The sequence below is a fragment of the Staurois parvus genome, unplaced genomic scaffold (assembly GCF_062004578.1).
Source record: "Staurois parvus isolate SC_StPar_1 unplaced genomic scaffold, SC_StPar_1.0 ptg000818l, whole genome shotgun sequence".
Classification (NCBI taxonomy): domain Eukaryota; kingdom Metazoa; phylum Chordata; class Amphibia; order Anura; family Ranidae; genus Staurois; species Staurois parvus.
In genome coordinates this window covers 6191464-6209182 of record NW_028318614.1, presented here as the reverse complement: position 1 = coordinate 6209182, position 17719 = coordinate 6191464, and the positions used below count along the sequence as shown (strand labels likewise).

General features: G+C 48.9%; 1 protein-coding gene across 5 annotated transcripts in view; it reads right to left on the bottom strand.

Annotated features, from left to right (window-relative positions):
• LOC149444017 (ras-related and estrogen-regulated growth inhibitor-like) overlaps nucleotides 1-17083 on the bottom strand; it is a 193134-nt gene extending 176051 nt beyond the window's left edge. For 2 of the 5 annotated variants that reach the window (XM_089654979.1, XM_089654982.1), the window contains exon 1: nucleotides 16956-17083. The gene's annotated coding sequence lies outside the window, so the exon portion shown is untranslated. Of the gene's footprint in view, nucleotides 1-11545; nucleotides 11666-16955 lie in introns of those variants that run through there. The other 3 variants (XM_089654980.1, XM_089654981.1, XM_089654977.1) reach the window with 2 other exon arrangements.
• Nucleotides 17084-17719: the final 636 nt, after the last annotated feature.

Sequence of the window (17719 nt, the reverse complement as noted above, 5' to 3'; positions counted from 1 at the left end):
CACGGAGGAAGTAGCAGTCAGCCAGTGAGGAGTAGCGGGGGCAAAGTTTCCTACTCGGCGGTGTGGCAATTTTTCGTCAAGCCGCCCGAGGAAGTAAACGTAGCCGTATGTCGACTATGTGGCCAGAAAGTCAAGCGTGGCCAGGGGGCCCATGTTGGGACTACAGCGTTGCGTCAGCATATGCAGCGTCGCCATTCAGTGGCCTGGGAAAACCGTGATAAAGATACGGCGGTTCTGCCTGCCCCAGCCCCCGCTCCATCACCCGCTCCGTTACTTGCTCCGTCACCCGACGTCAATCGCCCTCTATCAGCCAGTCAAGGCTCCAACACCTCTGCTGAGGGGAGTTGTCGCTCGTTGGCATCTTCCGCTCGTTCAGATGCTCCTTCTCCTGCTACTCCTCTTCACGGATTCCGTCAGCAGTCTTTCTCGGAATCCGTTTCCAAGAGACAACAGTTTGCGAGCACGCACCCGACGGTGCAGAAGCTGAACGTCCTCCTGTCCAAGTTGCTGGTGCTGCAGTCCCTCCCTTTCCAAGTGGTGGACTCAGCACCTTTCCGAGAAATGATGGCTTGTGCCGAGCCGCGGTGGAGAGTGCCAAGCCGGCATTTCTTCGCCAAAAAGGCAGTGCCGGCCCTGCATTCACATGTAGAAGAGATGGTGGGCCAGTCTTTGAGCATGTCGGTCTCTGCCAAAGTGCACGGCAGCGCCGACGTGTGGAGCTGTAACTACGGTCAGGGACAGTACATGTCATTTACGGCCCACTGGGTGAACGTGGTGCCGGCACAGCCGCACCAGCAACTTTGACAGGTCACGCCGCTTTTGCCTCCACGTTTGCACGTCCTTGGTCCAGCAAAGATGTCCGCCTCTACCACCTCTTCTTCCGCCGGGTCCTCAGCCGCCACCTTCGTGCCAAGTCCCATTACCCGACCGGCATATCACATGTGCAGGGCGCAACGGTGTCACGCTGTGCTGCACCTGGTATGCCTTGGCGAACGTAGTCACACAGGGGAGGAACTTCTGAGTGTAATGAACAGAGAAATCGACAGATGGCTGTCTCCGCGCAAACTGAAAATCGGAACTATGTTGACCGACAATGGAAAGAACATGGTGTCTGCTCTGCGTCAAGGAAGGTTGTGCCATGCGCCATGCATGGCTCACGTGTTCAATCTGGTTGTCAAGCGGTTCCTAAAATACACCATCCCACTGCAAGACATCCTTAAAATGTCACGTAAACTTTGCATGCATTTCAGCCATTCCTACACCGCAAAGCACACCCTCCTTGAGCTGCAGCGGCAGAACGGAATTCCACAGCATCGCCTGATCTGCGGCATTGCAACAAGGTGGAATTCAAACCTACATATGTTAGACCGCCTTTACGAACAGCGAAAGTCCATCACCGATTTCCTGATGTTACAAGCGGATAAAGGTACTCCCCTGTGTAACTTAGATGTCAGCCATTGGCAGCTCATGCGTGACACCTGCCGCTTGCTCAGGCCCTTTGAGGAGGCCACGCTATTCGTGAGTCGGCAGGACGACGTCATTCCTCTGTTGCACGTCCTGGAACAAATGCTGTTAACAATGGCTGGTCAGGGTGCTGTAGACGTGGCGCACAGATCTCAACGCCACATGACCCCTGTGGGGGCAGGACAGGAAGAAGAGGAGGAGGTAGAGGAGGACATTGGTGCTCAGGAATTATTGAGTGAAATGGGTGGTTTTTCCACTCAGCGGACAGGAGTGGAGGAGCAGGAGCATCTGGTAGAGGAGGAGGAGGAGACAGAGGACCCAGACGCACCGTGGCAGTATGCTGTGGAGATGGAGTCAGGGAGTCCCTCGCATTCCTTGGCACAAATGGCCCATAGCATGCTCGGTTGCTTGCGTAGCGACAGCCAAATAATAACCATCAGACAGAGGGATGACTTTTGGCTGTCCACCTTGTTGGACCCTCGCTACCGTTCAAAAATGGTGGCCTTTCACACCTGCTGAGAGGGAGGCCAAAATAAAGTACTATAAAAACCACCTATGTAGTCAGTTGGTCTCTGCCTTTCTGCGCCAACGTCCATCCTCAGACACTGTGGGCCCTGTGCGCTCGCGTTCCGCTGCCATGGCAGCAGGGGAGGGGTGGGGTGGTAGGAGCAGTGGCAGCTCCACCAGCAGCGGCTGCCTCAGTCTGCAGTCGATGATGAGTAGCTTTCTTCACCAGCGCAGTGAGGAAACTACTAACCAGCCGCAGCAGCAGCAGCATCAGGTGGACCTGGAGCAGGACCTCAAACAACAGGCTTGGGCCTACTTGGACAGCACCCTGCCAACCGAGGTAGACAATCCCCTTGACTACTGGGCAACAAAACTTGACCTTTGGCCCCAACTAGCTGAATTTGCCCTTGAAAGGCTGTCATGCCCGGCCAGTAGCGTGGCATCGGAGCGCGTGTTTAGTGCGGCAGGAGGTATTGTAACTCCGCGGAGGACACGACTGTCCACCCAAAGTGTGGAGAGACTCACATTTGTAAAAATGAATCAGGCGTGGATTAGTCTGGATTTCAAACCACCAGTTCCTGACACAACTGACCTAATAACCTAGCCGTTCAGGCCGCTCCCTGAACACCTCGGGAATTGCTTTGTATGTCTGTCGCCTTAGAGGCCGCTGTCTGAACAGCTCATGAATTGCTTTCTATACTGTATGTGTCGCCTTTGAGGCCGCTGGCTGGACAGCTGATGAATTGATTTGTATATATGTACTTATTGTCCGCTGTCCGGACAGCTCATGAATTACTTTTTGTATATAGCCTTCCAAACCACTCTCAGAATAAGTCATGATATTCATGCTGTGTATAGCCTTATAGGCCAATGGTCAATCAAGTCTTGATTGTTATAGTGTGTATAGCCTTATAGGCCGCTGTCTTTACAACTTTATAATTCCATGCAGTATAAAGCCCTATCGGCCACTTTCTGGCATCCAGTTGCTGTAGCCCCCATCACCACACTGTGCCACGGGCCCCTGTACCGCCTTCTCATACTGCTGCCAGATCCATCCTCTGCCATGTGTGTCTTTGTCGTCTGCTCACGCTGCTGGGTTCCAGTTTTAAACCTAGGCCTGTGTATGGCTTCCGAATACTGCTGCCGCCACCCTGCGCCATGTGTCTCTGTTGTCTGCTTACGCTGCTGACGGCTTCCGCTTTTTAACCTAGGCCTGTGTTTGGCTTCCGAATACTGCTGCCTCCACCGCCACCCTGCGCCATGTGCCACTTTCAGGTCTCCTTATACTGTTGGTGGGTTCCATTTTGTGATAGGGTGCTGTATGGCCTTCCATTGCTGCTGCCTCCACCGCCACCCTGCGCCATGTGCCTCTGTCGTCTGCTCACGCTGCTGACGGCTTCCGCTTTTTAACCGAGGCCTGTGTTTGGCTTCCGAATACTGCTGCATCCACCGCCACCCTGCGCCATGTGTCTCTGTCGTCTGCTCACGCTGCTGACGGCTTCCGCTTTTTAACCTAGGCCTGTGTATGGCTTCCGAATACTGCTGCCTCCACCGCCACCCTGCGCCATGTGCCACTTTCAGGTCTCCTTACACTGTTGGTGGGTTCCATTTTGTGATAGGGTGCTGTATGGCCTTCCATTGCTGCTGCCTCCACCGCCACCCTGCGCCATGTGCCTCTGTCGTCTGCTCGCGCTGCTGACGGCTTCCGCTTTTTAACCTAGGCCTGTGTTTGGCTTCCGAATACTGCTGCATCCACCGCCACCCTGCGCCATGTGCCACTTTCAGGTCTCCTTACACTGTTGGTGGGTTCCATTTTGTGATAGGGTGCTGTATGGCCTTCCATTGCTGCTGCCTCCACCGCCACCCTGCGCCATGTGTCTCTGTCGTCTGCTCACGCTGCTGACGGCTTCCGCTTTTTAACCTAGGCCTGTGTATGGCCTTCAATTGAAGCTGCTTCTGCTCCGCCACTCTGCCATTGGACTCTTGATAGTCGTCTCCCCACGCTGCTGCTGGGGGGACTTTTTAACATAGGCCTCTGTATGGCCTTCAATTTTAGCTGCTTACGCTCCACCACTCTGCCATGGGCCCCTGTACCGCCTCCTCATGCTGCTGCCAGGCCCGTAATCTGCCATGGGCCCCCGTACCGACTCCTCATGCTGCTGCCAGGCCCGTAATCTGTCATGGGCCCCTGTACCGCCTCCTCATGCTGCTGCCAGGTCCAGAGTGTGTCATGGGTCCCTGTACGGCCTCCCATTGCTGCTGTCTCCATCGCCACACTCTGCCATGTGCCACTTTCAGGTCTCCTCACACTGCTGGTGGGTTCCATTTTGTCATAGGGTGCTGTATGGCCTCCCATTGCTGCTGCCTCCACCGCCACACTGTGGCTCCACACTCTGGTTTTGGCCCCGTGACTGCCCAAATGAGTGAAGTGTGCGGTGATTCTAAGATCGACGGCACTCATCTGCATGTCATACTGACTGACAGTATTATTTCTCTTCCCCAGCAGACTCCAAGGGCATTTAAATTAAAGGTTCAGTGTTCTGCACTAATATAAAGGCTCTCTGAAGCCTAGAAACACCCTTTTTATAAGTTAAATTCGCAGCGAATAAATTCGGCTCGAAGCGAATTTTTTCCGCGAATTCGGCGAATCAGCCGAACCGAATTTTTGAATAATTCGCTCATTTCTACATATCATCTTACTCAAACTAATCCCACTCAATTCATTTTCAATTTTTACCCAACTCTTCCCCTTGTGGTTGAATGTCCAATCATAAATTCTTGCTAAAATTACTGCTTTATAGTATCTCTTGACATCAGGTAGTCCCATTCCCCCTTTCTCTTTAGTTCTACTCAATATTTCATATGATATTCTTGATTTTTTTGTTCCTCCAGATATATCTTATTAACATTTTTTTCATTATCTTAAAAAACACCTCTGGCAGTTTAATTGGGACCATTTGGAATCTATACAGTATTTTAGGTATGATTACCATTTTAACTAGGTTTATACGTCCTATCCATGATGGGTTTCCACCTTCTAATATTTTTAATTCTTCGTTAATCTCATTTATCAAAGAAATATAGTTTAATCTATACAGTTGTTTATATGAGATAGCAAGTTTTATTCCTAGATATTTTAAATCTTTTTCTCTCCATGTAAAGGGGAACTCTTTTTGTAGCTTTTCCTTTTCACTCTTTGGTACGTTGATGTTCAAGATCTCTGTTTTTGTTGGATTAATTTTTAAATTTGATAGATCACCATATTCCTTCAAGATCTTAATTATATTTGGTAATGTTATTCGAGGGTTGTCTACATAAAACAATAAGTCGTCCGCAAAGGCCGCTACTTTATGCTCTGTATTTTCTATCTGGATTCCCTTTACCGCTCCACTATTCCTTATCGTAGACATCAGGGGTTCCAATGACAGAACAAACAGCAAGGGGGACAGTGGGCAGCCCTGTCTTGTTCCATTGGACATTCCAATGGATTCCGACCTCTCCCCATTTACCGTGATAATTGCGGTGGGCTCCCTATATAATTTACCTATCCACTCACGCATTCTCTCTCCAATCCCCAACACTTCTAAGTTGTCCATCATGAAGCCCCAGTCCACTCTATCGAACGCCTTTTCGGCATCAATCGACAATAGTACCGTCGGGGCCTTCCCTTTTCTACTTTTCTGAATGAGCATCAGTGTTCTCAACCCGTTGTCTCTACCCTCTCTCCCTGGGACAAAGCCCACCTGATCTCCGTGAATCCATTCAGGCATTAGATCTTTCAGCCTGTTTGCTAGAACCTTTGCGTACAACTTAGTATCGGTGTTCAATAATGAAATTGGTCTATAGCTAGAACACTGGGAAGGGTCTTTTCCCTCCTTCTGAATGAGTACAACATGGGCCTGAAGAGATTCTCCTCTCCCCTCCATCCCGCCTCCCAGGTCGTTCATATACTTCTTCAGCTTAGGTACCAATATTTCACTATATTTTTTATAGTACTTAACTGTATACCCATCCGGTCCTGGACTTTTTCCACCCCCTGTACTTTTTAATGCTACTTTTATTTCATCCTGGGAAATTTCCACGTCCAAGGCGTTCAATTGTATTTCACTTAACTTTGGTAATCCTGCATTTTTTAAATATATCATCCTTTTTTCGTTAATATCCTTTACATTTTCCTTTGAAGAGCCATGGGGACTGATATTATACAGTTTTCTATAGTATTCCGTGAACACTTTAATAATCTCTTTGGTTGAATAAACCAACTCTCCTTTAGGGTTTTTTATCCTTTCTATATAATTTCTATTTTTCTTTTTATTCAGAGCTCTCATTAAGTATTTTCCTGGTCTGTCGCCCCATCTATATCTTTCATTTAGTACTTTATTATATACCCTTCTCCTCTCTTCGTCCATCAATCTCTCTAATTCATCTTTTTTATCCATTCATTTCTGTCCTATTTCTCTTGTTATTTTCTTCTTTTGTATCTGCTCTAGATCCAGGATGTCTTTTAGGAGCCCGCTAACCCTCTCTCTTCTCTTTTCTTCCTTGCTCCCATCGCAATCAGGATACCTCTTATATATGCCTTGTGGCTTTCCCATACTGTAGCTGTCGATACTTCCTCTGTCTCATTCTCCTTAAAATATAACTTGATCTCTTCCCCAATCTTCTGCGCTATGTCCTCATCCATAAGAAGGGCCTCATTTAACCTCCATCCTAAACCTCCTGTCCACCGTCTTCCCCATCCCATTTTCATTGTGACAGGGGCATGGTCCGAGAATGTACTCATCTCTATTTCTATTTTAACCAATAACTCTATGAGTTGATGATCTATTAAAATATAATCCAACCTCGAATATATCTCATGTGCCTTAGAGAAGAAGGTGTAGTCTCTGTCACTCATATGCATTATTCTCCAAGTGTCCACCAGTTGGTACTCGTGAATCGCTTTCTTCAAAGCTCTCAGAGACCCACCCCCCTCTCTCCGCACAGGGGAGGTTGCATCCTTTTGGGGATCCATACAGAGATTTAAGTCTCCTGCTACTATCAAACGCCCTTTTTTAAAGTCCATCAGTTTTTTCAACAGGCCCTTCAAATAGTTCTCCGGCTTTTTGTTGGGGCAATATATATTGGCTAATGTACACTCGATTCCCTGTAATTTACCTTTCAAAAACAGTTATCTCCCCTCCGGATCAGTTCTTCTATCCTCCAGTTCAAATCTCATGTTCTTTGCCAACCCTATTGCCACTCCTTTTGCTCTTTTAATTGGGGAGTCAGCGTAGTACCATGTTGGATAATATTTAGATTTTAATTTCACATTTGACTTTATCTCAAAATGTGTTTCCTGTAAAAATACCACTGACGTTGCCCTATGGTGTAACTCTTTAAACAACTTAAATCTTTTCCCAGGACAGTTCAACCCGTTCACATTATATGTTATAACCTGTATTTCTTCCATCCTTCTTTAATCTGTCTATCTCTCTTCTAATGTACCTCTTCCTATTAGGCCCTTCTATCATGCAGTATTTTAGCCCCACCTCCCCTCCCCCCTCATCCTCCCACCCGACACCCATCTCCCACCGCCCATCCCTCCCCCCCTCTCTTTTTTTTCCCCTACCCGTTTTTAGGCCTATAAACTGCCTACAAATCATTTGTGGATCTGTTTCCACCTTTGATTTAAAACTTAGGGCGTAAGCTCCGCCCATGGACGGCTTGCCTCTCCTCCGACCCCCCCAAAATCTCCTCTCTCTATCCTCCAAGCTCAAGAAGAATCTCTACTTCCCTCCCTTCACCAGAGCGTTCTAAAGGACCTCGACATCCGGAGGGGAGAGACCAGGGGCGAGAGATGGAAGTGGGAGCAAAAAAAAAAAAAAAAAAAAAAAAAAAAAAACACAATTTCTACTTAATTCTCCCTCCTTTCCCTCCCCAACCCCAAAGTCTTCCTCCCCTTCCCCCTGACCCGCTGCCAGTCCTCTTTTCTTGAAACATCTATATCTCCTTTATCTTCTTCTTCTTCTTCCCACCCCGCTATCTCCATTCTTTGCAAATCCAGTCTCTCGCAAAAGTCTCTTAGTTCCTCCGGAAATCTCAAATAGGCTGTGACCCCATTTTTCCAGCCAACTAGAGATGCTGAGATACCCCATTTATACTGCACATTCTGTTTCCTCATTTGCTCCAACAGGGGTCTCAGGGATCTCCTTCTCCATAGGGTCTTTACTGTTAAGTCCGCATAAATTTGAATAGTCAAATCTCCATACTTAATTAATGCTCTTCCCTTGGTCTTCTTCCAAATCTCATCTTTGACCCCGAATTTTTGGAACTGGACAATTATATCCCTCGGTCTTTCCTTCTCAGTAGCCTGTTTACGCATTCCTATTCTAAACACTCCATCTAATTTGATCCCGTCTGTTTCAGGTCTATCTCTTATGGAGTTCAAGATTTTTTTCACTAGTTCATATAGGGTTTCGCCTTTTGCAGACTCTGGAATTCCTCGTACCCTAAGGTTACACCTTCTTTCTTTATTTTCTTGGACTTCCATCCTATAGGTCAATTTTTTCTGGGTGTTTTCCAATTGATTTATTTTTTTCCTTAAATTGTCCATGTTTTGGGCCTGGATTTTAACTTTCTCCTCTGTTTCTTCTATTCTTAATAGCAGGTGCCCTTGGTCATTTCGAATAGCTGTCATTTCTTGTTTTATAATTTTTTCCAAATTCTGAAACATTTCTGTCATCTCCTTCTTATTTGGTGCTTGTAGTTCCCCATCTGATTCTCTTTTTCCCAGGCCATCCTCTATTTGTTGGCTGCAGCTGCTATTCATGCCCAATGATAATCTCGGACTATTACCTGAACTAGTGTCCATTTCCCCTTTTGTGCTTGCGCCCTGGGCCCTTTCTGACGTACTATTTCCATATGATGTGAATTTCTTTATTGTTCCTGTTTGAGACCCTTTGGGCCCTGCTACCTTGGGACCTTTATTCTTCATATCCTCTGTAAATTTCTTTTATTAATTTTTTCTTTCAGTATCCTCAAGATGGGATTATACTTCTCCTTTATAATTGCTGGACTAGGCACACTTGTGATTTTTTATGTTTTATTTTCCTAGGACACCTGGGCCTCCTCTCTTCTTTTCTTCCAACCCCTGGGAATCCTCTCCTCCCCTCTTTCACCACCTGGTCTCCTATGTCACTCAGGGGTCCCCAACACAATAAGCCCCCAGTAGCTCTCACTCACCCTTCCCTTCTCAGGACGGTGGTTCCATGCTTATGCGGAGGGCCATCACTGCTGCTCAGTCCTGGGGGGGGGGGGGGGGGGGATTCCTCAGGGTTTCCGATGCTGTATTATTTTTCTTTCCCTTTTCTTTCTTCTTTCTTTCTCTCCTTTCTCCCCTTTCCTCTCTCACTCCTTTCCTCCTTAGGATCCGTCCCAGGGAGGCAGGGTGGGTTTCCTGGGATTCCTGGGTCCACCAGGCCCAGGCACGGACAGCCAGCCAGGGGGGGTATAGGCAGCAGTGAGCGTCTCCCAGTCACATCGAGGAGGCAGCCGGCTTCCACGTTCATCCGACTCTCCTTCCTCCTGTCAGCCTTCGGCCGGCCGGCGTCCCTGCTTCCCAGGGATGCACCGCGGCTGGTCACGTGTCCCGGCCGCGCCTCCTCGTCTCCCGGCAACCAGGCTCAGCGTCCCAGTCTCTCTCCACTGCTCTCCGGCTCCTCCAACCGCGCACCGCTGCCCATCAAAGTAAGCCCACCCGGCCGAGGTATGTTTCCGCCAACTAGGGCTTCACACCGCTGGGGGGAATTGAGGCCGAAAATAGGGGGGGGGGGGGGGGGGTTTGGGGTCGGTCAGGGAAGGCTCGTTGCTAGAGCTCCTAGCACGAGCTCTCCGCCGCCGCCATCGTCAGGCTCCGCCCCGCAAATGCTGTTGCACTGTGGTTAGGTGGTACTGATATGTGACATTGATGTGCACTGGTAGGCACTGATGTGGCATTGAAGGGCACTGGCAGATGGCATTGATGAGCACTGACAGCTAGCATTGATGGACACTGACAGGTGGCACTGATCATCAGGGCACACTGATTATCAGTGCCCTGATGATCAGTGTACATGTCCCCTCTGAGGAATGCCGATTATTAGCTCTCCTCTCCTCGCAAGCTGTCAGCGTGACAGCTTGTGAGGAAAGAAATGCCGATAACCGGCATTTCCTTATTTACATGCGATCAGCTGTGATTGGACAAAGCTGATCACATGACAGCCGACGTCTTCGGCTCTGTTGATCGGTGATCCTCTGTGTCCGAGGGACACAGCGCACCACCGATCGCTGCATGCCCCCAGAGCAGCGCACGCGCGGTTGGAGTAGGACGACGTCATAGGATGTCCTCCCAGAACGAGAGAACCACCTTGCGCCCGTCATTTCTTTATATGGCGGGCGGGAGGCGGTTAATGTGTATATGTTTATTATTATTTTTAATTATGTGTGGTCTCATTGTTTTCTATACCCAGAAGATGATGCTGGATAGGGACAGAGATTGTTAACCGCTTCCTGACCGCCCTATAGCAGAAGTACTGCTACAAGGCAGCAGGGATATGCAAAATCATGTATATAAGTGATTTTGTATTTTCTCAGGTAGGGGGTGTGTACACTCCCTACTCCACCGCTATTGGCTTCTCAGGATGTCAGTCGCTGATTCTCGTCTGGGACACGTCTGTATGTAAACAATACCAATCTCTTCCCTGTCAGCAGGAACAGGCTGCTTTGTAGTACGCTGCATAGCGCAGCAATAAAAGCAGCTTGTTTCCCTAGTAAACCACACACAGCACACAGTTAACCTTTTCATCGATGCAGATGTTAACCCCTTCATGCCCAGTGTCATTTGTACAGTGCCAGTGCTTTTTATTAGCACTGATCACTGTATTGGTGTCACTGGGGATGTTAGTGGCAGTGAGTCAGTTCCCCCCGAGTGCCAGAATGCCCACCGCAGTCCCGCTATGTGTCACTGATCGTCGACATTACTAGTATGAAAGAAAAAAAAAAATCCAGTACATATACTGCCATTTGTAGACACTATAACTTTCACGTAAACCAATTAATTTACATGTATTGGGATTTGTTTTTTTAGCAAAGACAGGTAGCAGAATACATTTTGGCCTACATTTTTTAACAAAATTTTATTTTTTTAAATTTTTTTATTGGACATGTTTAATAAAAAAAAGTCAAAAATATTGTTGGTTTTTCTTTCAAAATTGTCGGTCTTTGTTTAAAGCAGAAAAAAATTAAAGCTAGCTCGATTTGTGGGGAAGAAAAAGGACAATTTCATTTGGGTGCAGCGTTGCATGACGGAGCAATTGTCAGTTAAAGTAACGCAGCACCATATCACAAAAAATGGCCTGGTCAGGGGGGGGGGGGGGGATAAATCCTCTGGAGGGCAAGTGGTTAAAGTAGAGATATGTTTATGGGGAGAAACTGATTTTCCTAGTGAAGACCTGATTTAAAATGCAAGTCCAGGCTACTACTGATGAAGCTTAAACCTGCTCCCACTCCACATACATCCAATTCTAACTACCCTGTTGAAGATGATTATACTTACCAAATTTCTCATCCTCCCATAATGCACTGGGAACACAGAAGGTAAGTGTCTGGTTAGTTGTCGACAATAGTCCTGCCGTTGGGCCAGTTCACACCACATACAGTCCAGTGTGTTTTTTTCTGCAACAAAAACACATTGATAGTAAGTTACATGGTTTCCAATGGCATAGTTCACACCCGTGCAGGCAGTTCCAGAAAAAAATGAAGAACATGCTGTATTTTTTCTGCACTGATTTGTACTGGAATGCAGTAAAACGCACGGGAACACAAGTCCTTATTTAAGTTGAAGAAAAAGAGGGGAAAAAATGAACCGGAGTGCATCAGAAACACTAAATGTGTCAAAAACGCGCATACAGAAACGCATCTGGACTGAGTTTCTATGGTGTGAACCGGCCCTTTAAGACACTTTCAGTTATGAGGAACTCTCCAAATTCCACCTGGTGTTGTGAATACTGAGTCAGGTGTATGTAGTGTCTTTTCATCATCAGGAATGATAGTTTAATCACTTACATATGTTACAACAAGTTAGTTTTCTGCGCTCATAGCTCACATTGGTCCGGATTTACAAAAGTGCAAAGTCAAGTGCAGTAAAGTGAATCTGTGTTCTCTTCAAAATCCTGCCATATGACGGAGATGCTCCATATTTGTAAATTCCCTGCACTGAATGCTTGAAAGGGAACCAAAAGTCATTATATCCCTCTTCGTGTTCCAGTAAATCTTGTCAGATAAAGAGAGGGGAAAGGATAGAATTACAAGTTAGTGGTGAACCGAGATGAAAATTCTTGGACCGAAACATCAGAATGCATTTGGGTGAAAACCAAAATTGAAACGAACAGTTTTTTTTAATATTTTGTTTTTTCATATACATTTCTATTGTATTCGACTTTTTAATAAATATCATGAATTTAAATGAATATAAATCTATTTTCAGCACCTTTCGGTCAATAGGCTGCTTTCACACTGAGCAGTTTTTGAAGGGATTTTGCGTTGAAAAAAAATAAAAATATAAAAAAGGCAGAAGAAAAGCTCACTTGCCCTCCAGAGGATTTACCTCCCTTCCTGACCAGGCCATGTTTTTCGATATGGCGCTGCATTACTTTAACTGACAATTGCGCGGTCATACAAATGAAATTTATGTCCTTTTTTCCCCACAAATAGAGCTTTCTTTCAGTGCTATTTGATTGCCTATGTGGTTTTTTTTTTTTTGCACTATATTTTTGACTTTTTGTTATAAAACATATCCAGTAAAAAAATGTTAAAATCAAATTTCGTCAATAATTTAGGCCAAAATGTATTCTGCTACATGTCTTTGCTAAAAAATCTCAAAACGTGTGAATTAATTGGTTTACATGAAAGTTATATAGTCTACAAATGGCGATATATATATATACTGGAATTTTTGTTTTTTTAATTTTAACTGCCTCCCACCCGCCATATAGTACAATGACGGGGGCAACGCGGTTCTCTCGTTCAGGGGGGACATCATTTGACGTCCTCCCATTCTAACCACGCATGCACGGCTCCGGGAGAACGCAGCGCGGCATTCAGTGGTGCGCTGTGTCCCTCGGACACAGCGGATCACCGATCAACGGAAAGAGCCGAAGATGTCGGCTCGGTCATGTGATCAGCTGTGTCCAATCACAGCTGATGACATGTAAATAGGGAAATGGGGAGCACTGATTATCAGTGTGCCGTGATGATGTGTGCAGCCCCAGCAGTGCCACCTGTCAGTGTCCAGTTTCAGCGCTCATCCATGCCACCAGCCAGTGCCCATCAATGCCACATATCAGTGCCGCCAGTCAGTGCCGCCAGTCAGTGCATCCTCATCAGTGTCCATCAGTTCAGCCTATCAGTGCCCATTACTACAGCCTCATTAGCGAACATCAGTAAAGGAGAAAAATAACTTATTTACAAAATTTTATAACAAAAACAAAGAAAAAAATTTTTTTTCAACATTTTCTGTGGTTTTTGGTTTGTTTAAGAAAAAAAAACCCCAGAGGTGATTAAATACCACCAAAATAAAGCTCTGTCACAAAAAAATGATAAAAATTTCATATGGGTACAGTGCTGCATGACCGCACAATTGTCATTCCAAGTGTGACAGCACTGAAAGCTGGAAATTGGCCTGGGCAGGAAGGGGGTATAAGTGCCCTGTAGGTAAGTGGTTAAACTACGAATGGTGGCGATCAGCGACTTATAGCAGGACTGCGGCGGGCATTCTGACACTGGAGGGAACTGACTCACTGACATCCCAATGACAGTAATACAGTGATCAGTGCTAAGAAAAAGCCCTGACGCTACTCATAACACTGGGGAGATCAAAGGGTTAACCGTGTGCTGTTTTACTATTTGTACTGTGTGTGTTTTACTAAGGAATTATGCTGCTTCGTATTGCTCTGCTATTCAGAGCAATACAAAGCAGCATGTTGGTGCTGACAGGGGAGAGCCTTGTGTTATTTACATACAGACCTCTCTTCTGTCACTGTTCCTCGGCAATCGCCGGATGCCGGCAGGGACCCAGTGATCGATAGCTGTAGTCGCCAATGGCGGCGCGCGCCCCTCTACCCAGAAATGCAAAATCACGTATATATACACACGTGATTTTGCGCAGTCCTGCCGCCCTGTAGCAGTAGTTCTGCTATAGGGAGGCGGGAAATCAGTTAAATTCAATGTTTGCCTTCACACTGGTCTGCTGTGCTTCACTTACAGTGTTAAAAATCCTGCATATTTAGTTAAAAAAACTAAACAAACGCACCTCCCCACTGAGGCCTGGCTCGCACCTCCCCAATGAGAAAGAGACTGGGGGGGAGAATAGGCAGAAAGAGACTGGGGGGGGGGGGAGAATAGGCAGAAAGAGACTGGGGGGGGGGGGGAGAATAGGCAGAAAGAGACTGGGGGGGGGGGGGAGAATAGGCAGAAAGAGACTGGGGGGGGGGGGGAGAATAGGCAGAAAGAGACTGGGGGGGGGGGGGGAGAATAGGCAGAAAGAGACTGGGGGGGGGGGGGGAGAATAGGCAGAAAGAGACTGGGGGGGGGGGGAGAATAGGCAGAAAGAGACTGGGGGGGGGGGGAGAATAGGCAGAAAGAGACTGGGGGGGGGGGGGGAGAATAGGCAGAAAGAGACTGGGGGGGGGGGAGAATAGGCAGAAAGAGACTGGGGGGGGGGGGAGAATAGGCAGAAAGAGACTGGGGGGAGAATAGGCAGAAAGACTGGGGGGGGGGGAGAATAGGCAGAAAGAATGGGGGGGGGGGAGAATAGGCAGAAAGAGACTGGGGGGGGGGAATAGGCAGAAAGAGACTGGGGGGGGGGGAATAGGCAGAAAGAGACTGGGGGGGGGGGAATAGGCAGAAAGAGACTGGGGGGGGGGGAATAGGCAGAAAGAGACGGGGGGGGGGGGGAATAGGCAGAAAGAGACTGGGGGGGGGGGAATAGGCAGAAAGAGACTGGGGGGGGGGGAATAGGCAGAAAGAGACTGGGGGGGGGGAATAGGCAGAAAGAGACTGGGGGGGAATAGGCAGAAAGACTGGGGGGGGGGGAATAGGCAGAAAGAGACTGGGGGGGGGGGAATAGGCAGAAAGAGACTGGGGGGGGGGGAATAGGCAGAAAGAGACTGGGGGGGGGGGGAATAGGCAGAAAGAGACTGGGGGGGGGGATAGGCAGATAGAGACTGGGGGGGGGGACACTAGGCAGATAGAGACTGGGGGGGGGGGACACTAGGCAGATAGAGACTGGGGGGGGGGGACACTAGGCAGATAGAGACTGGGGGGGGGGACACTAGGCAGATAGAGACTGGGGGGGGGGACACTAGGCAGATAGAGACTGGGGGGGGGGACACTAGGCAGATAGAGACTGGGGGGGGGGACACTAGGCAGATAGAGACTGGGGGGGGGACACTAGGCAGATAGAGACTGGGGGGGGGGACACTAGGCAGATAGAGACTGGGGGGGGGGACACTAGGCAGATAGAGACTGGGGGGGGGGACACTAGGCAGATAGAGACTGGGGGGGGGGACACTAGGCAGATAGAGACTGGGGGGGGGGACACTAGGCAGATAGAGACTGGGGGGGGGGACACTAGGCAGATAGAGACTGGGGGGGGGGGACACTAGGCAGATAGAGACTGGGGGGGGGGACACTAGGCAGATAGAGACTGGGGGGGGGGACACTAGGCAGATAGAGACTGGGGGGGGGGACACTAGGCAGATAGAGACTGGGGGGGGGACACTAGGCAGATAGAGACTGGGGGGGGGGGACACTAGGCAGATAGAGACTGGGGGGGGGGGACACTAGGCAGATAGAGACTGGGGGGGGGACACTAGGCAGATAGAGACTGGGGGGGGGGACACTAGGCAGATAGAGACTGGGGGGGGGACACTAGGCAGATAGAGACTGGGGGGGGGACACTAGGCAGATAGAGACTGGGGGGGGGGACACTAGGCAGATAGAGACTGGGGGGGGGACACTAGGCAGATAGAGACTGGGGGGGGGACTAGGCAGAAGGAGACTGGGGGGGGGACTAGGCAGAAAGAGACTGGGGGGGGGGACTAGGCAGAAAGAGACTGGGGGGGGACTAGGCAGAAAGAGACTGGGGGGGGACTAGGCAGAAAGAGACTGGGGGGGGGGGAATAGGCAGAAAGAGACTGGGGGGGGGGAATAGGCAGAAAGAGACTGGGGGGGAGGGAATAGGCAGAAAGAGACTGGGGGGGGGGAGGGAATAGGCAGAAAGAGACTGGGGGGGGGAGGGAATAGGCAGAAAGAGACTGGGGGGGGGGGGAGGGAATAGGCAGAAAGAGACTGGGGGGGGAGGGAATAGGCAGAAAGAGACTGGGGGGGGAGGGAATAGGCAGAAAGAGACTGGGGGGGGAGGGAATAGGCAGAAAGAGACTGGGGGGGGAGGGAATAGGCAGAAAGAGACTGGGGGGGGAAATAGGCAGAAAGAGACTGGGGGGGGGAATAGGCAGAAAGAGACTGGGGGGGGGGGAATAGGCAGAAAGAGACTGGGGGGGGGGGAATAGGCAGAAAGACTGGGGGGGGGGGAATAGGCAGAAAGAGACTGGGGGGGAATAGGCAGAAAGAGACTGGGGGGGGGGGAATAGGCAGAAAGAGACTGGGGGGGGGGGAATAGGCAGATAGAGATGGGGGGGGGGGAACTAGGCAGATAGAGACTGGGGGGGGGGGGGAACTAGGCAGATAGAGACTGGGGGGGGTGGACTAGGCAGATAGAGACTGGGGGGGGGGGGGAACTGGGGCAGATATACATTCATGGGGGGAATGGCAGATATTTGTGTGGGGGGGGGGAGGTCAGATAATTAACACTGTGGCTGGTGACAGGGCCAGCTGATGGGATCTCTTTGTATGTGCCCCCCCCTCCCTCCTATACACAGTCAGCTCTCTCCATATAACACACTGACCTCCTCCAGTCCCGGCTCTCCCGCTCAGCCCTTCCCCAGCACTCCTCAGCCGTTCTGTCCCCGGTGGCCCCCATCACCCGTCAGCCTGCCGTTGATTTTCTCCTCCATCCTCGCCCCTCACAGAATGTCAGATAAAATGGCCTCCGCAGGCTAGAACGGCTCTGTATGAACTCAGCTGAGCCGACTGGGAAGGGAGACATCTTCTGGCAATGGCCGGTATTGCCGCTGTGGAGAAATAGAATATCTGCCATCTAGCGGCTAATTTAAAGAATACACACTAAAATCACCTCATTATTATTGAATTAGGAATAAAACTCTATAAAATGGTATAAAATATATTGGGGTACATTGTTGTATGACCGAGATATTGTCAGTTAAAGTATGGAGGCACTGACACTGAAAAGTGGCAGTTGGTGTGAGTGAGTGAAACTGGTTCCAATCGGTTTAAACACAGCACTGCTCTGGCGGCCATCTTTGTTCACTAGGAGACGACCCCCAGATGCAGCTCTGAAGGGACTCTCCAGCGAATTCCTATAATCCTCCTAAAATATTACTAATATTATTCTACATCACATTATTATTGCTGTGTGATCATTATTATTAGTAATTTTCTCTATTATCAGCTGTTTTTTTCCAGCTAAAGCAGCATCTTCTACCATCACTATGCCTTGCCAGGCACGCCGAAACCCTCGCAGAATGCCGTCCCGCCAGCAGGACCCAGCAGGTGAATTGATTGTACCATAATGAGAAATGTTTTAAACCTT